The sequence below is a fragment of the Schistocerca gregaria genome, chromosome X (assembly GCF_023897955.1).
Source record: "Schistocerca gregaria isolate iqSchGreg1 chromosome X, iqSchGreg1.2, whole genome shotgun sequence".
NCBI classification, from domain to species: domain Eukaryota; kingdom Metazoa; phylum Arthropoda; class Insecta; order Orthoptera; family Acrididae; genus Schistocerca; species Schistocerca gregaria.
The window spans coordinates 227,654,813-227,677,923 of NC_064931.1; positions in this window are offsets into that span (position 1 = coordinate 227,654,813).

Below are 23,111 nucleotides of genomic sequence, written 5' to 3' on the forward strand. Positions count from 1 at the left end.
AAACTCTGAGGGCTGATTCTTCACACTAAAACAAGGAGGTCCATTTAAAAACACGCTTCAGAGTCCATGATATTCAATTATTAATACAAGAATATTTTACAATGCTCTCAATTAAGAAACTACGGCGTTGATTTTAAGTCTCATTTATCCCAATGCTTGATTGCAGAAGTAGGGGAGACCGGGGAAAGTTGACGAGGCAGGCAAAATTATTAAGTTTATTTTTGTAGGCAGCACCATCGCACGGAGTTCACTAACGTTGAACAGGGAGAGACGCTATGGATTCGCATAGTGTCACCGCTGCCGCCAGTTTAGTCTGCCAACATATTTAAAATAAGTTCTTGTGCAATAAACGGTAGGAAATATGATTACTGTTTGCGGTTCATCACTACCTTAGACACTAACCGCTTTACACTCACAATTTATTTATGTTTTAATTTCATCCAATGAAAAAGAAATAACAGGGCGACTGAAAAAAGTTCACCGTATCCTAATATATTGAGGATTACTTACTTAAAGCCATTACAGTCGGTAATGCCGTTAATGAATTCAAAGAATGTGGATTCAAGCTTTATTGTCTCCTTATATTCAACAAGCATGATTTTGTTACGGCAAAAAACATAGAGTACATTCTTGTATGGGAACATGCTGCAACTCTAAATGCACGTGCTCGAGCTACATAGCCCAAAGACCAATCCACAGAAATTCCTAATGAATCACCTCATGAACATCAGGTAGATCAACATGAATTACCAAGACCTCCAACAAGAGGTGCTCATATCGAACCAAAACAGTGCTGACGTAGTTTCGATTTCGAAACACTAGCTACAGAAAGACAATCTGCCAAAAAATGCAACAGTCCTAGTACACTAAATGCACATATGGAACAGATGTTGGTTAATACAGAAGCATATAAGATGGAACAAAAACGTTCAAGGCAACAAAGAAAGCTTTCCAATGAAAGTACCGCACAGTGTCCTGCATGTGATGATGTTTACCATGACCGTCCACCAGGCAACTAGAATGTTGCAAATGCCACAGATGCTGACATAAAAAACACACCAAATTTGAAGGAGGAAAATATGTGTAAGATTTTTGTTTACCGAGGACACTGACTGCTTATGTTAATTTACAACACAATAAGTAATTCTATCATCATATGCAATTCAATATGGAATATAGAGCTATGTCTCATTATTTGATATCCTGTATTATACTCCCTACGAAGAAAAATATATTAAAGTTCTATCACAACTGTCGTCTTGCCACATCGTTAAAACAATGTTACACCTGAATGGGATTTTCACTCTGCAGCGGAGTGTGCACTGATATAAAACTTCCTGGCAGATTTAAACTGCGTGCCCGACTGAGACTCGAACTCGGGACCTTTGCCTTTCGCGGGCACGTGCTCTACCAACTGAGCTACCGAAGCAAGACTCACGCCCGGTCTCACAGCTTTACTTCTGCTAGTATCTCGTCTCCTAACTACCTACCTAGAGCACTTGCCCGCGAATGGCAAAGGTCCCGAGTTCGAGTCTCTGTCGGGCACACAGTTTTAATCTGCCAGGAAGTTTCAATATTACACCTGTTGTGGGGCTAGGTGTCACTTTCGTATTAGTCAGTAAAATTGGAAAAATAATTTTGATTATACTAAAAATAATGCAACGGAACAAAGGTTCAATCTATCGATGCATGCAAAGTAATTACAAATACGGCAACAAATAAATCAACTGAAAATGATTAACCATTAACAATGTTAAGTTGCCTTATCCCAGTAACATTAATTTAGTATCGATTTCGGCCTGTTATGAAGATCGTCAGATCTGAATATCACTCCGAAGTAAAAAAAAGTTATACCAACAAGGTGAAGTCGTTTATTAAGGAATACATCCAGCACTTTCAGAAATAAAAACCATAATACAATATCCATTATGTGTCTTTCTATCATATAGGTATTGATTATCTTTTACAAAGTATTTTTTTCTTGTTTCGCTTTGGTGCAAAGTAAACTGTCATACTACTTTAAAAAGAAAGATTTTTCTGAAAAATATTAATTGAAACTTTTTGTCTTCTTCTGGTGCGAGAAATCTGCTCCAGAACTTTACAGAAGTACTGCTGATACACCCTGTATATACAGCTGTGAGTAGTCAGGTTCAGTCCTTTCCGGATAGAAGGAAGTTATAAAGTTCCCCAGATCAATGAATGCATTTTGCATGACAGGGTGTTTCCTTCTGCTGTCTAAACAAAGGATGGATACATCGCTTGTTAAACATGAACTTATTTCTCCCTTCTCTGCAATGAAGGAAACTGTCCTCGATTAGCGACCAAGGAACGGAGTAGGATAAGTTTACATTTTATGAAGTGAAGCCTCAACATCGACAGCAGGAGTTATAGGCGTCTAGGAACCAAACAGTAGCTACCGCTAATCTTACGGAACAAATTAACGTTATAACGCTAAAAACCGGGTGTCTACAAACTGCTCGAAATTTAATTTTAATTTGCTCTGTTATTATGGACCATTTAATTTAGATCTTCGGAAACACTAACAAGCTCAATGATTGTACCTAATGACCAGCCACAGTGCCTGTTACTAGGTAACCAATGTGTCCTATTCCGCTGTTAACAGACGGCAATAAAAAACGAAATTATCTCAAAAGTTGGCAGTTTAGTTCATTTAGTTTCCCACATTTAGGAAATATGCAATATTTAAATTCAGAATTCTTCAAAGAAGGCTGAGAATGGAAGGGTAGAGGTTAAGGTCCCTTCGCCGATATGGTTATTAGGAGCTGGTGTGGGACATTATACGACTTAAGGAATCTGTAAATTAGAATGACGCGATTCTGTTTGAATATGCTGACACTCTCTTAAATTAGGTTCTAGAGCCGCGACAGGTATTTAACCTTTTGTTTAGTCAAGCTATTTTGAATTCACTCGCTGATATTTCGGCATGTGTCTTTTTTGTACTGTCGCCATACTCTTACAGATATAATTTTAACGTACAACATGTCCCAGTAATCAGAAAGCAATCACCAAGCGAAATTTCTTAGAATCTCTTATGCTGTCATAGAAAGAAAAGAGGACACTGCCCACACTCAAATCGGGTACAGTTATGGTACCTAGCACGGCTACAAGTTACAAATACTGTGTTACTTAGACATACATTAATACCTTACGTATTTCAAGATAGACCTTTCTATATTTCTTCAATAACTTTGATTTCATTGCCGTTATTAAGGAAATTATCAATAAAGTGGCATTATGAAATAGTGAAATGGATTTATTTTGAAAATTTAAGCTGTCGTACTTCTCTAATTTTCAGGCAATAACCGTGGTTTGTTGTGAAGCAATGTTTTCGCAGTTTTTCGAGAATAAAACGAATGTTGTAGGGAATATGTAACGTTTACGTATACTTTAGTTGTTCGTTACTCACGAATGGATTATATGTAAAGTACGAGGGCGTGCTTAAGCGTAATGCCTCCAAATTTGTTATGTGAAAACTCTTAAAGCTTTTTAAATAAAACAAACATTATTAGCATTCCACATTTTTATTCTTGAAGTCTAAATATCTATTTCTCAACATAGTCACCATGTTGGGGAATATACTTTTCCCAACTGGAGACCAGTTTGTTGATACTGTCACTGTTGAACGTTTGGCTTTGTTGACGGAGCCATTACCTCACGTCTACTTGCATCGCTTCATCACTATCAAAATGAAGTTTTGGGAGGTGTTTTTTAAATTTTGGGAACAGATGGAAATCGGTTTGACCCAAGTCGTGACTGTATGAAGAACTATCGATGGAAATGAACCCAAGACGTCGAACTGTTTCAGATGTCCCAGAGCTCGGGTGTTGTCTGGCATTACCATGCTGAGGGGTACGGTGCTCCCTGTGTGGACGAGCTCTTCGAATTCGAAACTCGATTATAGCGAACTTATTCGCACTTACCGACGTAGTTACGTTACACATCGCCATGTTACACACTACAGTTCGGAACATCGTAGAGTCAGAGGACTGAAAATAGGTGAGCATGAAGAATAAAGATGTAAAATGTTAATAACCTTTCTTTTATTTAAAAACTTGAAACGTTATCGCATCTGGCCCTCGTACTACTTGCCTTTTCTCATTTTGAAGAACTGTATCTAAATACTTAGCTATGATTTTCTTTTATGCAAACACTCAGAAACTTTCTAGAATGAAATTTTCACTCTACAGCGGAGTGTGCGCTGATATGAAACTTCCTGGCAGATTAAAACTGTGTGCCGGATCGAGACTCGAACTCGGGACCTTTGCCTTCCGCGGACAAGTGCTCTACCAACTTTTAAATTTTTTTTTTGTGAGAGCCAGGTATCCAAGGCACTTTTTTTAACCAGCGCCTTTCTTTCCTACGCTGTAAATTTATTAGTTTTTTTTGTAGTGTGGAAAAGTTGTAATATAAAGTAAACGAAACAAAACTGAGGAGTGGCTTCTATCCATTAATTCCATCTCTATGAAGGAATCCTCTGTATGTGCCGTCTCCATCGACACTGTGTTGGTTCGTGATTTTTCTCGAATTACCTTTGGCAACTATACTTTAGTGTCGACTGCCAACTGAGCTACCCAAGCACGACTCACGCCCCGTTCTCACAGCTTTACTTCTGCCAGTGCCTCGTCTCCTACCTTCCAAACGTAACAGAAGCTCTCCTGCGAACGTGCAGAACTAGCACTCCTGAAAGAAAGGAAATTGCGGAGACATGGCTTAGCGACAGCCTGGGGGATGTTTCTAGAATGAAATTTTCACTCTACAGCGGAGTGTGCTCTGATATGAAACTTCCTGGCAGTTCGAGTCTCGGTCCGGCACACAGTTTTAATCTGCCAGGAAGTTTCACTCAGAAACCTAATCCACAAATTTTTCTTAGCAATACGTGCCTAAGAATTCAAAGATTTGAAGCAATCTGACAAATTCCTAGCCGACCACGGTGGCCACGCGGTTCTAGGCGCTGCAGTCCGGAACCGCGCCACTGCTACGGCCGCAAGTTCGAATCCTGCCTCGGGCATAGATATGTGTGATATCCTTAGGTTAGTTAGGTTTAAGTAGCTCTAAGCTCTAGGAGACTGATGACTTCAGATGTTAAGTCCCATAGTGCTCAGAGCCATTTGAACCATTTTGAACAAATTCCTATGCAGGAAAGGAAAGAAATTACTCATATACCCATTTTTTACTCTGTACCATTTGTTGTTTGCTTTGGGAAGAACGAAGAACTTACGAACACTAGGGCTGATTTCCGATCAACTTCTATTCATGAATAAACATCACTGAGCAGTTCACGATTCGAGTTTGTGCTCTGAATATACCACATAACTTTGGGACGGTAAAAAGCGAAATATTTCGGTATGACCTCATTGTTTTCTCTCAGATATAATTTCAGAGGTCTCGTTGTGTTTGAGTCTAATTAGTAAATACGGAGAGAAGGGAGACTGTATCATTACGAGCAAATTAGGTGCGTTCTTCTTCTGACATACACAAGCTAGCCAAGTGCCCTAGTGCTCTTGTGTCCATGTTTACCCAGGTGTCAATTAACTGTCAACATAAGGGCGTTAATTTATGACCCGCAAATGGTTTCTCCCCCTTCCTACTGGTGTAGTGTGCTCCTACTGGTGGTTCCTCCACCACTGATGTCCCCCCCCCCCCCCATACTGAGACATTACCTGGAATTCATAATCTTTGCCTTAAAACCTATGCCTTTCAGTTTTTTATTCGGTCATGAAGCCGGCCGGAGTGGCCGAGCGGTTATAGGCGCTACAGTCTGGAACCGCGCGTCCACTACGGTCGCAGGTTCGAATCCTGCCTTGGGCATGGATGTGTGCGATGTCGTTAGATTAGTTTGGCTTATGTAGTTCTAAGTTCTAGCGGACTGATGACCTCAGCAGTTAAGTCCCATAGTGCTCAGAGCCATTTGAACCATGTCATGAATATTACTCGATGGACTTTCCCACTTCACTGGTAAATGACACAAATTGTAACGCTGTGCCACTAGAGGGCTCCAAAATATAGTGTGTAACATTGCAGTGGGAAATGTAGCTACACTATGTGATCAAAAGTATCCGGACACTCCCAAAAACATACGTTTTTCATATTAGGTTAAGTAGTGTGTAAGCTTAGGGACTGATGACCTTAGCAGTTAAGTCACATAAGATTTAACACACATTTTTTTGATCCCCTTGCAGTCAGATCATAGTACTAGGTAAAGACTCCATATCAGCGACCTCATTAGTCATTAGACTTCGTGAGAGAGCAGAGTGGGGTGCTCTGCAGAACTCATGGACTTCGAACGTGATCAGGTAACTGGAGGCACTTGTGTCATACGTCTGTACGCGAGATTTCCACACTCTTAAACGTCCCTAGGTCCACTATTTCAGATATGATAGTGAAGTGGAAACGTGAAGGGACATGTACAGCACAAAATTCAAGTTGAACACAGGGGCAGCTGTGTCCCCTGTTAATGTGGACAAGTATCTGCCAACTGACCCTCAGCTCTGCGGTATCCTCAGCGGAGTGTGATGACGTACAGTGCACAGTTGATCCCTTTGAGCCGAGCGGGATTAGCCGAGCGGTCTAGGGCGCTGCAGTCTTGGGCTGTGCGGCTGGTCCCGGCGGAAGTTCGAGTCCTCCCTCGGGCATGGGTGTGTGTGTGCTTGTCCTTAGGATAATTTAGGTTAAGTAGAGTGTTTTACAGTGCCTGTATGTTATTATGTAGTTTATTTCAGACATGCATGAAAACATGTAAAATTTCATCTGTACTACGTACATCTATGCGGGTGGACCGGTAGGTTGCGAGGAATCTGGATGCTGCTTCCCCAGAGTCGGCTATCGTCATTATCTTGTACATCTGCGTTTCAAAGACCCAACTATCACCTTGATTTCTGAACTGGATGCAGGGTGGAAAAGAGCGGTGGTCAAGCGCTCAGTACTGTTGCGTTTACAAAAATCCTGAAACGCAAATGCTTGGAAATGAAGGTTTTTGTCGGAAATCAGATTGTAAGATGCCCCGTGTATTTCAAATGCTATGGAGTAGGCATGGATGGTAGTTGTCATTTTGCTGGTAGCCGCATATGGAAAGTAAAAGAAGGCGTCGACAACTAGGAACCACACTGCTCTTCGGAATGGTCTGGAAAAATGCATATGCACACTTTTCCAGGTGTGATCAGGGCGAGGTTAAGGGTTGAAACGCTGCCCCAGAGCTGACTGATGGAGACTCAGACCTACCAGTTCTAAAGCGTATGTTCAAAGGCGATGTCAACACTGTGAGTATACACGATGCTGAGCGAATGCCTTCATTCTGCAAATACCTGAAGGTGCAGTATAGAGGAGCTTCAGTATGCGGGGGCAGAGCGAGTGTGGAATTACTACGCAGTATTCAGATTCTTCTGTAGCTAACAATAAGCCACCACTGGTTGCGTTAAGTCGTGTCGTAACGAGAATAGGTGCGCCTGCCAGGTCTGCGCTATTAGGTATGTTCTCTAGCTAAGCGCGCTGTACAGCAGTCAACACCGTGAAATGTAGCGAATCACGGTTTGTATCTGCTGCTACTTTGCAAGCTGTAATTGGGAATTTGTAGAGGGTTCGTCGCTGATTGGCGTCTAAGGCAAAACACAGCGATTCGTGCTTGTCAGACTCACTCTGCATCTGGGCTGCAAACGGGAATGTGTGTCCGCATTTGAGTGGTACGTGGAGGGTCCGAAATGAATCTCGCATTTATAGTAAGTATGGTGGGCGACCGCTACGGTCGCAGGTTCGAATCCTGCCTCCGGCATGGATGTGTATGATGTCCTTAGGTTAGTTAGGTTTAAGTAGTTCTATGTTCTAGGGCACTTATGACCTCAGATATTAAGTTGGCTCTGAGCACTATGGGACTTAACATCTATGGTCATCGGTTCCCAGAACTTAGAACTACTTAAACCTAACTAACCTAAGGATATCACAGAACACCTAGTCATCACGAAGCAGAGAGAGATGTTAAGTCCCATAGTGTTCAGACACATTTGAACCATTTGAAGTAAGTATGGAATAACACCCACAGCTGCTGTCACTGCACCGTTTTACCTAGAAGTTTCTAATGGGGATAGAATAACAAAAAAAGAGATTCTTATCGATGATTAAGTGTAACTCGGGACCATGAATATACGTATATGTGAAACGCCAACGCCACTTCCTCGATTTGCGAATAAATAATCTGAGTCACATTTAATGCTTTAGAATCAAATGCAATAAGTTGTTCTGCGCCACTGTCGTATTTATGGGACAGTACTGCACCACTGACGCAGTCTGAGGTATCACTGGCTTGTACTAAGCCTTTGACTCGTTTAAACTTTCCTGTTTAAGACGTCGACTTAAGGCAATTTTTAAACTACAAGAAACCTTTCTGACATGCCGTTAACCACACGAATTTAACTACTATTTTACACAATTGATTAAATGGGTAGGAAATCTGTACCGCATTAGGAGTGAATTTCACACAATAAATAACTTTGCCCAGAAACGACTGTAGTTATTTTAGGTTCTTATGAGCTGGTAAGTGTGTACATGATCCTGTGTGGGCATGAGCCATTCTTTATTTAACATATGTCCTAGGTATTTTACTCTTGACTCTAATAAACAACATTCGTCCAGGTGACAATGAAGACCATGTACTTGAAGCTGCTGAAACAACATCTGTAGGTTTTGTAGGTGCTGTTCCAACATGGCCATTTTACTTTGCAAGCCATGTAAATAGTTAACATATTTGAGAGTTGTTTTGGATGCATTGCTCAAAGTATCTCTCAAATGTTGCGGCAGTGCTTGTGGTTCCAAATAACAGTCCATTAGAAAAGTACATACCGAATGGTGTGTTAATATCGAAAAACTGTTTTGTCTGATCATCCATAGGTAAGTGAAAGCAGGCGTCAGCAACATCTGTGTTGCAAAAACAATAGTCCCTAGCCCGTTCTGCTAACAAATCCTCTAGCCTAAGAACTGGATGCAGTTTAAGTATGAATGGTTGATTTAAGTCATCTCAAATTCAAAGTGATCTGTTTGCATTCTAAACTACTAGTATGTTTGTGGTACACTGGTTAGACGATACTGGGGATATTACTCCCCGACTTCGCAGTCTATAAGTTCAAATGTGTGTTCATTTCTAAGGGACCAAACTGATAAGGTCATTGGTCCCTAGACTTACACACTACTTAAACTAACTTATGCCAAGAACAACGCACCAATGCGCGAGGGAGGACTCGAACCTCCGTCGGGAGGGGCCGCGCGACCCATGACATGGCGCCTCTAGCCGCGAGGCAATTCCGCGCGGCTCTTCGCTGTCTATCTAGTTCCATTTTAACCTGATAGTGCATGGTGAAGCAACTGGATGTGCCCTACAGGGCTTAGGTAGAGCTGACTCCTTTAGGTGTAAGTGCACTTGGAACCCTGTCGCACAGCATGATGCAGGTTGAAACAGTTGCTTCTACTGCACACATAACACATCACGTTTTTTCAGTGGAATCGTGGTTGAAAGTAGATTCACTTGGTCCTGAATTCTAAAACCAAAAAGCACATAAATGTCAAAATCAAAAATGTTAGTTTTCATCCAAGAGTTTGCTATCTAAAGGGTTAGTTCACGAGAGACATTGTTATATTTACCTAGTACCACGATCATACTGCAAGGGGATCAAAAAAATGTGTGTTAAATCTTATGGCACTTAACTGCTAAGGTCATCAGCATCTTAAACTAAAAAGATGCCTTACACACCTATCACAAAGTACTCAGATTTCCTAGAGCATAGACTGAAAAAACACCCAGTCAGCAGCATTGACTGATGACTTCCAGTGTCTTGTCATTTCAGTAAGTCTTTTTCCTTTCCAACTGTGGGTTGTACCCACAGCATACGAAAAAGAGAAACATGATTAAGCTGTGCACTCCACATAGCATGTGACAATAGCCTGGCATGATGCCCGGTGGCGGCAAGCTCGTCGCGGACGGCCTCCAATATGTCACAAGTATTTTCTTGAGAAAGGAAACTTTATGGCTCTCCTTCCACCCTTAAATCAATTTCGGTATGTTAAATATAGTTCGTACACAGTAATACATAACCTAAAACGCGTCAAACGTTAAACATCGTTAATAGCTAACTTTTGAAAATATGCCTGGTGTTTCACTTACTTTCTAAGTCTTAAAATAAGTATACGCTTTTGAGAAAATATAACCAGTTTATAATCATGCTGTGATGTAGGATTATAAGATGCGAAAAAATTACTTACGTTTACTGAAGAGTTTCCGTAGAATCGAATGAGAAAGGCTGCATATTGAAGAACACATGCCAATGTAGAAATTGTGGTTTTCTGGTTTTTAGACAAAAAGTAAAAGCGATACTAAGAAACCAAGTTGACCCTTACATAATTTATTTTTTATGTGCACATCTGATGACTCGAAGTTCGTATCTTACTAAAATTTTGCGTGGAGCAATACGATAGCGCCGGGCAATACGACTAAGATACGTGTCGGAGTCTTATCGTATGGCGTCAGTGAGAACCTCGCCTTACAGACTGTCTTAGATTGTGTGTAAAGCGGGATGTCATGTATTTTTGTATGATAATGACGCAAGGAAGATGGTGGAATCCGGTACCGGCATATATCTTACTACTCTCTAAAAGCAACGAGGAGGTCTCTAAGCTTGACGACGGCATCCTGCGGACGGAAGATTTGCGTTTATGGCGAATAACGCTAAACTGTCAAAGCAGTGGTGCGTGTGAGTGCTAAAAGATGTTTTGGTCGCGTCAGTCCCTCACGATCTGTCTCTACCATCGTCATTAAAAATGAAGACACTTGAACACCTAAGGATACAATGATGCCAGCAACAAATAATAACACCTGATTATAGAAATACAACTGACATTTTAGCAGTGATAATAGAAAATCCACGTCTCACTACGTGGCACCTTGCTTGAATTTGCAAGGGTTCTTTTAATACTAAATTCCAACGCATCTCATCTTGTCCACATTTCGCTCCATCAAAAGCTTCATGGCAATGAATTGCAAACTCTATTACAGTCTCTGTATGGCGTCTACGGAAACTCCAAACTAATGCGGCGTTTCGCCGTAAGATTTTGTTCACGAATGAAGCGCCGTTTGTAAGCCACTGGCAAATCAATCTTGAAAATTGGCGCAACTGGCCAGTTTAAGGCTCACACTAACTGAGGGAGGTAAGGCACTTCCATGCGGTACCACCTGGACGGCTGTCACGTGCATTCCGACTGACGCAATATGACCTCCACGCTCACCATATGTAACACCGCTGGATCTTTTTCTATAGGGAAAATTGAAATAAGAGGTGTAAGAGGAAACACCGACACATCTGGAAGGCATGGAATGGTATATAACAAAGGCCTGCGCTGGGATAAGTCTAGATGGAACTGAACGTGTATTATAGTCTGTCTGTAACTGCTTTATACACTCCTGGAAATGGAAAAAAGAACACATTGACACCGATGTGTCAGACCCACCATACTTGCTCCGGACACTGCGAGAGGGCTGTACAAGCAATGATCACACGCACGGCACAGCGGACACACCAGGAACCGCGGTGTTGGCCGTCGAATGGCGCTAGCTGCGCAGCATTTGTGCACCGCCGCCGTCAGTGTCAGCCAGTTTGCCGTGGCATACGGACCTCCATCGCAGTCTTTAACACTGGTAGCATGCCGCGACAACGTGGACGTGAACCGTATGTGCAGTTGACGGACTTTGAGCGAGGGCGTATAGTGGGCATGCGGGAGGCCGGGTGGACGTACCGCCGAATTGCTCAACACGTGGGGCATGAGGTCTCCACAGTACATCGATGTTGTCGCCAGTGGTCGGCGGAAGGTGCACGTGCCCGTCGACCTGGGACCGGACCGCAGCGACGCACGGATGCACGCCAAGACCGTAGGATCCTACGCAGTGCCGTAGGGGACCGCACCGCCACTTCCCAGCAAATTAGGGACACTGTTGCTCCTGGGGTATCGGCGAGGACCATTCGCAACCGTCCCCATGAAGCTGGGCTACGGTCCCGCACACCGTTAGGCCGTATTCCGCTCACGCCCCAACATCGTGCAGCCCGCCTCCAGTGGTGTCGCGACAGGCGTGAATGGAGGGACGAATGGAGACGTGTCGTCTTCAGCGATGAGAGTCGCTTCTGCCTTGGTGCCAATGATGGTCGTATGCGTGTTTGGCGCCGTGCAGGTGGGCGCCACAATCAGGACTGCATACGACTGAAGCACACAGGGCCAACATCTGGCATCATGGTGTGGGGAGCGATCTCCTACACTGGCAGTACACCTCTGGTGATTGTCGAGGGGACACTGAATAGTGCACGGTACATCCAAACCGTCATCGAACCCATCGTTCTACCATTCCTAGACCGGCAAGGGAACTTGCTGTTCCAACAGGACAATGCACGTCCGCATGTATCCCGTGCCACCCAACGTGCTCTACAAGGTGTAAGTCAACTACCCTGGCCAGCAAGATCTCCAGATCTATCCCCTATTGAGCATGTTTGGGACTGGATGAAGTGTCGTCTCACGCGGTCTGCACGTCCAGCACGAACGCTGGTCCAACTGAGGCGCCAGGTGGAAATGGCATGGCAAGCCGTTCCACAGGACTACATCCAGCATCTCTACGATCGTCTCCATGGGAGAATAGCAGCCTGCATTGCTGCGAAAGTTGGATACACACTGTACTAGTGCCGACATTGTGCATGCTCTGTTGCCTGTGTCTATGTGCCTGTGGTTCTGTCAGTGTGATCATGTGATGTATCTGACCCCAGGAATGTGTCCATAAAGTTTCCCCTTCCTGGGACAATGAATTCACGGTGTTCTTATTTCAATTTCCAGGAGTGTAGTATCAATCAGGTCAACAATTTAAGCCCTTCCTAGGACAGTCTTAGTAATAAACGCATAAACCTTGCCAGAATCACATGTGTGCTTATATTTGACACTGTTCGCAAGACATTTGTGAGACCTCTTCTCCCGAGAGTTGTCTGTGGTGCTATCATCTTTTTACCGCTATTTTATCACGTTACACGTATGTTATGTCGTTGAAGTAGTTTTCCCAGTGGCTGATAAAAAATATGTCGTTCCATTTGAAAAATTAAAAAAGTTGAAAGAGTTCATTTTGATGATCTTCAAACTACTGTAACTCAATGCTAGCCTCGTGGCACTGATAATTATTCTGATAGATGATGCCATAGCTGGCGGGGAAGATGTTAAGCATGAAAAGTTATAGCTGTTCCGTAATAATTTTCATGTAATCCATGGCTACCATGGTGCTTTTGATTTCTACCACCTATGGTAGCCCGGGTGAATGTTCCCAGTAACATAATACTGCCCTCTTCCGCCTGCGTCCGTGGTGCGGTACATCATTCGAGCTCCTGCTTGTCTAGATGACAGCCCATCCGAACATCACAGTTGATCTGGCGTAACAAAAAGCCATGATACTTTCGATTTCTACCACCTGTGGTAGCCCGGGTGAATATTCCTAGTAACATAATACTGCTTCATCTGCCTGCGTTCGTGGTACGGTGCATGATCCGAGCTCCTTTTCGCTTAAATGACAGCCAGTCCGAACACCTTCATCGGTCTGGTGTAAGAAGAAACGTGATTCATCCCTACCAGGCTACATATTGCTTATGTTGCACCGTCCAGTCGCGATGCTCTCGTGCTCATTGTAATTGTAATTAATGACGTCATTGGTTTGATATGGGAACATGTAGGCGTCTGATGCGTTGCCCAATGTTCAACGATGAGCGTCGAGTAGTGTGCTCTGAAATACTTGTATCCGCTTCAGTATTCTACGCTGTCGCCAAACCTGCCACCGATCGCCGCCTATCCGGCTTTGCAGAGTGGGAAAGCCCCCGAGCCCAACAGGTCGGCATGTTCGTCCAAGACCTTGACACATACTCGTGTTTTCACCATCTTTCAAGTACTTTTCGTAGATGCTCACGACAGTAGCACGCCTACAGCGGACCGAGTTCGCCGTTTCCGAGATTCTCGTTGGCCGTGCGGAGTGACTGCGGGGTTTGAGGCGTCACGTCACTGACTGTGAGGCCCTCCTGCCGTAGGTTCGAGTCCTCCATCGGGCATGGGTGTGTGTGTGTTGTTCTTAGCATAAGTTAGTTTAAGTAGTGTGTTAAGTCTAGGGACCGATGACCTAAGCAGTTTGGTCCCTTAGGAATTCACACACATTTGAACATTAGATGGTCGTTTACAGGCACCCGCCCATAATTATCCGCCCTTTGTCGAAGTCGCCTATATCGGTGTTTAACGCAACAGTGCTACATTTTGTTTAGTCTCTCATTTTTTGCAATTATAATTTAATATCGATTACATAGATTGTATAGCTTGATGATAAAACGATAAACTGTTACTACTTACGCGGTATGCATGTAGTAATTTGAATTATTGAGTCTGTGTTGTACACCAATGGGTCAAAACATTATGATCACCCATTTAATAGCATGTTGTTCCACTTTTAAACACAGTACAAAAGGGATTCTGCTTATCATGGTTTCTACAAGTCCTTGATGGGATTCCGGAAGTATGTAGCATCAGACGTCTTCATACAGGTCAAACAATTCCTGCAAATTACGGAATGGTGATTTATGGGCCCTCAGTTGGCGACTGATATGTGTTCCAATGGATACGTGAAAGGTACAAATGACTCTGAGCACTATGGGACTTAACATCTGAGGTTATCAGTCCCATAGAACTTAGAACTACTTAAACCTAACTAACCTAAGGACATCACACACGCCATGCCCGAGGCAGGATTCGAACCTGCGACCGCAGCGGTCGCGTGGTTCCAGACTGGAGCGCCTAGAACCGCTCGGCCACCCTGGCCGGCGTGTAAGGTACATCAGCTCGCCAAGACATTATTGTGATTTCGCTGTATGGCCCCTCAAACCACTGTAGCACGATCCTGACCTTGCAATAAGCTGGAAGACGTCGTGCCGGAAGATGTCATTGCCGTAGCGGAAGACTTCAAGCATGAAGCGATGGCCGGCCGCGGTGGTCTCTCGGTTAAGGCGCTCAGTCCGGAACCGCGTGACTGCTACGGTCGCAGGTTCGAATCCTGCCTCGGGCATGGATGTGTGTGATGTTCTTAGGTTAGTTAGGTTTAACTAGTTCTAAGTTCTAGGGGACTGATGACCACAGATGTTAAGTCCCATAGTGCTCAGAACCATTTGAACCATAAAGCAATGCAGGTGGTTCGCAGTAATGTTAACGCAGTTCACTGCTGTCATTATGCCTTCGATTACCACGACAGATCCTGTGGAAAACCAACTCAATGTACTCCGTAGCCTAATTCAACCCTCACGGGTCTGCATCTGTGGCACGGTGCATGATTCCTGCAAGCCTTCGCCTGGATGACGGCGTGTAAGGACCCAACCAAAGACCCGGTGCACCAAGTAATGCGATTCATTCTGTTGATTCACGGTAAAAACTCAGCGGTGCTGTGCACACTGCAATCATAACTGACGATGTCTTTGGATCAGTTTAGGAACAGTAGGGGGGATGTGATGTGGAGCGCCACATTCAACACTGGTCTTTGGACGCATTGCTTCGAACCAGTTGTTCCTGCACAAGCACTGTACTTTGTCGTCAGATCTGCCACAGTCGCTGTCTACCCTGCATTACACAGCGGCTGATACTCCTACCTCCGCGTTTTGTGATGAGACTTGGTCATCCAATACCATGAGGTCTACTTGTTATTGGGGACTGATGACCATAGATGTTAAGTCCCATAGCGCTCAGAGCCATTTGAACCCAGCCATTCTACTTGTTATTTCACCATCTTTCAGCAACGTTGTGTTTAAGTAGTTCTAAGTCTAGAGGATTGAGGACCTCAGATGCTAAGGCCCATAGTGCTTAGATCCATTTGAACCATTTTGAGCAAGCGTCACAAGTCCAGCAAGCAGTGTGAGTGAGGAAAGCAATATGGCAGGTAGCATACACAAGTTTAATATGAGACGGGAATATACTGTAAAGTAATAACAAAACTCTGCTCACATGGAAGTGACTCAGTTGAAAGGGAAGAACGTTTTCATGTTATAGTTATGATTGTAATAAGAGCTCCACCTATGTTCTTTATGATTTTGGTATTCTTGTGCCAGGCCCCCACCTGGTCTAGCACGAGACGCCATGGTGACGCGAAATACCTCATTAACATGAGTAGTTGGGTGTTATTCTGTAAGAAGGTGTATGCAGATTATGCTGACACAGCAGATGCCTCCCGGCGCTCTTGAAATGCGAAGTTGCTACAGCATCACAACACAACCAGGGTTGTGAATTCGCTGACACAGCAGGACGACTGGGGCAGTTGTGTTGTGGTTGTCTAACGGCTATGCCTTGGGCCTCCGTTATGTATTGACTTAGGGGAAAGAATGTTACCCGTTTCAGTAACAATGATCGACCAAGCTCACATACATTTTGCCCATTTTAGCGAGGCAGTATCAGTCACTATATATAGTCTGCTAGGAGGCTAAGGATTCGTCAGATATCATTAAGAAATTGGTTATTAAGCTGCTGCCGCAATATGCTGTCTTCTCTAGTTGCAGGCCTGCTATTCACACCATAGTCAAAATGCTACTGACTTGGTGCCTTCCAACCAACAGGCCACCTGCTGGCTGACTTCTTGCCACTGCAGGCTTCGTATTTGAGGAGTATGCAGTTCGTGTTCTGAGTCACTTACCTGCACAGCTGCCATCGCCTATGTGGGAAAACCCTGTCGCCGCTCACCGCTCTATGTGGGCACATTTCACAGCTGTGAGGCACTGTTCTCCACATTGGGACCCACAGTTTGGCTCTGCGTACTCTGGTGCATCCTGCAGTACGCTGTGTGTCATACCATGTGACGCAGTTACCTTCTCCATCCACCACAGTCTGCCCTTGCTCGGGCCTAGGGGCCCTATTCTATATCGTTCATACCGATCGGTGCAATATGTTAGTCTAGGTAGCGACGTCATTTTGGTTCTTTATCCGAATTTCCTATTCAGTAAGCTTCTGAGACCTGTTACCGAACGGTCCTCCCGCCGATTTTTCGACAACTATACCGAGAGGTTTTGGATTTCAGTATGGCTCTGTCGTTCGGTTACCTGTGGTTTATTTGCACCTATAATTTGTTATTTTAAACATATTGAGCGGTTTTAGCTTTGGATTCAGTGATTGTGTTCTGGTTGGAAAGTGAGTTCATAATACGCTATTTTCCGTTCCTAAAAACGTGGTTATGTTAGGTTGTTACTCTGAATGGTTACAACATCGAAAAAAAAAAAAACGTTTTCAGTCAATATTCTCTCAATGTATCTGTTATTTTATGCAATTAGGAGTTTAAAGATGATTAAGTAGGAAGACATCAACTCTGCTTACATCTATTACATAAGTGTTACCTGAAATTACTAGTGACATCGTGTACTCTTTTCTGCAAATGGTTCACTAATTGATTATCAAAACGCGTATAAAATATTCAAGTAAGAATGCAAAACAATTTTGTGAAGTCTGGTAGGGGAAACCTTCCAACAAATCACGCATTTACGGCTTACACCCGCATCATTTGGCAACGAAGTCAGCCTGCGTGTCTTTCTCATGTGGAATCAATAACATAAAGTGCCCTCAGGAGGAGAGATGTAATAGTGTAGCTGGTAACGCGACTAACTGCTATGACAGATGTCACAGGTTGATATATCCCTGATTGCGAAAATATTTTTTTCCTCTTTGCGTTTGCAAGACATTTTGAGACTTCAATAATCACCTAAGTTAAGTATTTTTCTGAAATATTCCGATACTCGTTTCGCTTCTTATATTTGTGAAGCATCATCATGAAAAAGGAAGCGAAACGGGTATGGCAATAAACAAACTACCTTCTATTAGTTGCATAGATGGAACGAACCTCAATGAATTCTGAAGCAACTAAGGAACGACGGAAAACTGAAAAAAATGACGAATTTTTGGGTGTTTCTACAAATGTATTTGTATAATGTGCTACTACTCTCTATTCCTAATCCATATTCCGGAACGTAAAATCCAAAACAAGACATCAATGTGAATGGGATTAAAATGACATAATGTGACATATACGACAGTTTCCAGAACACAGCCAATACTCTATCGTTAGCATGCATTCATGGAAGCCCATGGTCTATGGAATTTGAACAGTATTATGTACTCTAACCACACTTTTCGGTACTGCAAGCTACTTTGAGTTTGTGCCGCTGTGGCGCTGCAGTGCGCATGCGCAGATCTAGGGCAGATTGCTTTTTATTGGTTGGCGAGAGGAGAACTGACAACAACGTTTCGGTTCACTAGCACCTTTCGGCATCGCTTTCGAAATGCTTACTGAATAATGCTGAAGCGTTGTTTCGAAAACAAGACCGTTCGGTGCGCTAGCGTACCGAACCAGTCGGCAAAACGGCGGAAAGGTACAGAATAGGGCCCTATGTCAGCATCACACCATCTGAGTGTTGACCATATAACTGCGCCTCAGCTACTGTCGGATGGATGGGGACGACAACGACTGAGTCGGGGCCAGCCGCGGTGGTTTAGCGATTCTAGGCGCTCAGTCCGGAACAGCGCGACTGTTACGGTTGCAGGTTCGAATCCTGCCTCGGGCATGGATGTGTGTGATGTCCTTAGGTTAGTTAGGTTTAAGCAGTTCTAAGTTCTAGGGGACTGATGACCACAGATGTTAAGTCCCATAGTGCTCAGGGACATTTGAACCATTTGACTGAGTCGGGGAATTATCTTTGAGGAAACACTGCAAGCTTTGGCAGTTCAGTTAGCTCACGGGGAACCCCTTTTGTGCGAGGTCTCAAGTTCAGTCTTTGTTAAGGATTATTTGTAAGTATTGTTTTAACAAATTTGACAGGAAAAAATATTGACTTTTAATGACTCCCCATGTGCATCAGGAGGGCAACAAGAAATGAGTGTCCGGAATGTGCAGAGATTTTCCAAAATGGAAATCGTCGACATTCAATAAATGTTTAAAACAAACCATTAACTTCCACCATGAAGACCGAATGTTACACTCTGCAGTGATCACAAAGGTTCGCACCAACAAGAACCAAGACGAACCCCTTGGGAATCAGAAATCGTGCAGGGCGTTCAGCTATGTATTCGCTCTTAAGGAATGTATATATAATTGTATTGGTGTAACGGAGAGATGAGAGCTGATGGAACGTGATGACATCAAACCGAATGCGAAACAGTCTGTCGTGGAGTTATTCGTGAAACTGGCTATCCTTTGAGGCGTAGCTACAGACAGTGCGCTAATGAGTTTTATAGGCGCGGAGGAACCTAACACCCAAGGGTTAAATTTGTCCAGTGGTTCCATTGGTATAAACTACAATGCACACGCTTTTCAGGAGGTATAATTTGCTTCAAAGGAGGATGATTTTTACACGCAGACCAGGAATGAAGCAAAATGTAGTTATTTAGACCAGGTGTTGGACAAAAGCAGTGCTCGCTGTGATGTAAATATTCCCTACTGCTCTTATAATATCACACCAACGAGAAAAAAACGTAGTGGGCATAGCGCCTCCAACTTCTCACCATACAATAAATAACTTTCTAGCCAATTTACCATCCAGATTACCAGCATGCATTAAGGCACTGATGTTAGTTGATCTTCATACAACTGTCTTGGTATCTCTAATTCCCACGGTTCCGTTTACATGCATTTCCTCTTCAAATCACTATTGGTCGGAGTTGAACACAATTTCTATACTGAACGATGGGATTAGGTTATTTATCTCGTTTACATATTTTAGGGCCTATTGCACAGTTTTCTGGGCATCGCCAAGTCCATCCACGCTCTGTTTGAAATTTCGTTATCTTACGTCTTGTAATTCTATAGCACTGTTTGAAGTTATGCAACGACCCATTGCTTCCCTTGAAATCACTGTAATCTATGTCGCCCGTACAATTTGATGTTCATCAAGTAGATCACTGTCATGCACATCCTGTAAATGGCATGGAGTATCCTTGAAACTCGCAAACACCAGTTTCTATAGCAGGTAGGCCTTGGCCTCCCTTGAATAGCCGTAGTTTTTCTTATGCTTACATGGTCATGTTGCTGCGGACTTACCCGAAATCTGTTCACAGTTGGGAGTGATATTACAAGGGCAGTATGGAATATTCATAGCTGTGGATGATCATCCGTGTACGTAATTACGTTTAGTACCCTCTGCTTGGAGAACGAGTGTCCTTTATTATGTTTCACTGGAGACGAGATTTGGGGCTCCCTATCCGAAAAAGATGATGAACTACGTGGCTCGACATCTGTTTCAGTATCACTTCCACTTGTTAAGCACGTATCCTCATGAACATTGTGCGCACCGTTTATCTTACACGACACCACAAATTCCACTGCCACATCTTACAGATACGCTAATGTTTCATCTGTCAACTCCTTCTCACTCTGCGAAACTAGTTAAGTTCGGGACCTGTTACTGTAGATATAATGCAATGTTTGCTTCGTTTATCGTAGCCATTGTTCTGATTTGTATCAGAGCAGTTCAGCTACGCTCCGTAGCCTCATGCTGTTTAGCACACTGGACTCGCATTCGGGAGGACGACGGTTCAATCCCGCGTTCGGCCATCTTGATTTAGGTTTTCCGTGATTTCCCTAAATCGCCCCAGGCAAATGCGAGGATGGTTCCTTTGAAAGGGCACGGCCAACATCCTTCCCCATCCTTCCATAATCCAATGAGACCGATGACCTCGCTGTCTGGTCTCCTCCTCCAAATAACCCAACCCTCATTCTGTCCTCACAATTAAATACCTCCAGACGCACCCCTTGGTGCCATTAGCAGCCAAAATTGGGGTTGCATGATAATACGTGGGGCGTCGAATGCCGTAAAGATCATTGGCCTTCAGCGATCTCGTATTCAAGGGGTTACTTATGAGTAGAGAGCAGACAGAGAAAATATGCGTAAGCAACTAAAGGCTGTAAGAGGCGGCAGGACTTTGTCTAGTTAACCTGCTCCTGCAATATGTTCAGCTACCATTGGCTGATGGATATGAGACAGAAAAGAAATAGAAAGACTTTGGCTAGACGCAGGGAGAAAATCATTGGCCCATGGAAAAATTTTATTGGACTTAAGGAGGAAGAGAAATTAAGGACGGAAAGAAGAGAAAGAAATTAGTCTTGTGAGCTTAACTGATATAGAAGGTGGGAGAACTGCGGAAGCTAAGGAAACTAATGTGGGACAGGAGTTCTAATACCTTGTGAGAATTCAGAGTGTAAGTCAGCTGTTGTGCCAGACTAAGTACATGAGTTATGAACTGAGATGAATGAGTTTTTAAATAGCAATGTGGATGATATTGATTTAGGTGGTGTGGTATCTATCCCACTGGAGTCTGATGGGTGTTATGTACAAATCGTGGAGCCTGGCTCCAGTTTAATCCTGCATGGACATGTACAGGGTAATAGCAGGTGTTATAATTAAAGTGATGTTGTTCTGAATGCTACAGTGCTGTATACATACAAGGACGCTGAAACGTCTTAGGTAGGGCCTATGTTCATTATCCGGTGCGACTGAGGCGTTTTCTCAAAAAATAATAGTTCTACTTTCAGCTACCAGGTGAAAATATGACGCTCTAAAGAGTCAGAATGTGGCGTGAGTGCAGGAAATGGGGAGGAACGATCAAACACATGATAAAGGTGATTTTGACACATTTACTAAGTTAACGGCCACAAGTTAAAACATGTGTTCAGTATGGTCTCCCGCCTCACCAACATGCTGCATCCATAACACGGAATGGGCGACAGTTGCTCACAGCATATCTAGTGTAAACAGAACAATATGTTGTCGTAAGCTATCCTTTAGATTGGGAAGAGTCCGGATACATTCCTGATAGGCACAATCTTTAAAATACCCCCCTCCCCCCAACCAGAAGTAACTTGCATTTAGTTATGGGGATATGGAAGGCCAAATATCTTGAAACTGCCTAGAGATGATGCGTTCGTTACCAAAGGTTTCTCGAAACAAAATCACTTGAAAAGAGACATGCAGTGCCGCCCCATCTTCCATTAAAGGGTGATGTGGATACAGTTGTGTTCTTGCAAAGTTGAAATAATCTGTTGCCAAGGAGGTCCTTATAATAAGAAGATGTCACTGAACACCTAACAGGCCCACGACGTGTCATCTACTTGAAGAAAAGCAGACCAAAAATGAAGATACTTGTAGAACGGCACCACACAGTCATATAAAATGAGGTTACAACGTCATGGGATAGCAATATGTAGATATACAGTTGGTGTAATATCGAATACACAGGCCATAAAAGGGGAGCGCATTGGTGAAACTGTCATTTGTACTCAGGTGATTCATCGGAAAGGGTTTCCGGCGTTATTATGGCAGCACGGCGGGAGTTAGTAGACTATAAACGCGGAATAGTAGTTGAGCCGTGTCGGCTCGTTTTCCGAGCTGTTATATTGTTGCTTACTGGTGCGATCCGTTCTCTTGTCACGCCACCGGGTGGTGCTTAGTTCGTCATGTTGTCGACCGTTTGGTTGGAGGAAATTGGAAGATGTTGTTGATGGACGGTAGAGCAGAGAGAGAGAGAGAGAGAGAGAGAGAGAGAGAGGATTGGGTGACGAACGGTGAGAGCGCGATTACGGGCCTGATCGGCGGTCGCTCGTCCAAGTGGGCGGCTACGCGTACAGGGCCGTGTTGGTGTGGAGTGTTGGACACCACGCTGCTACACCCCATTGACTATCAGGGTTTGCGAGTGACCGTCTGCTGACGTGGGAGTAGTGCTCCCGTTGATTGTCCTGGGTAACTGTCCGTCCTACCCTATTTTTGGGTAAGGTACTTCTGTTTGAGGATTTTGTCATCCGTGCTCCGGTGCTGAACCTGCTCCCGTTAGGCTGCTTTGCCTACTGTTCTCTGTCACTCCGTTCTCAGGCTACTAAATACACCCTCCCCCTCTCTGTGTGAGTTCTCCGTATGCGTGATATATTAGTGTTTTTAAACTGTGTTTTCTTTTTATTGAAATTTGTTCAGCATTTCTCTGATATTGTCGTTATGCTTGGGTATGAAACTAATTTGGTTGTAATATGTTTTAGGTCATATATTAGT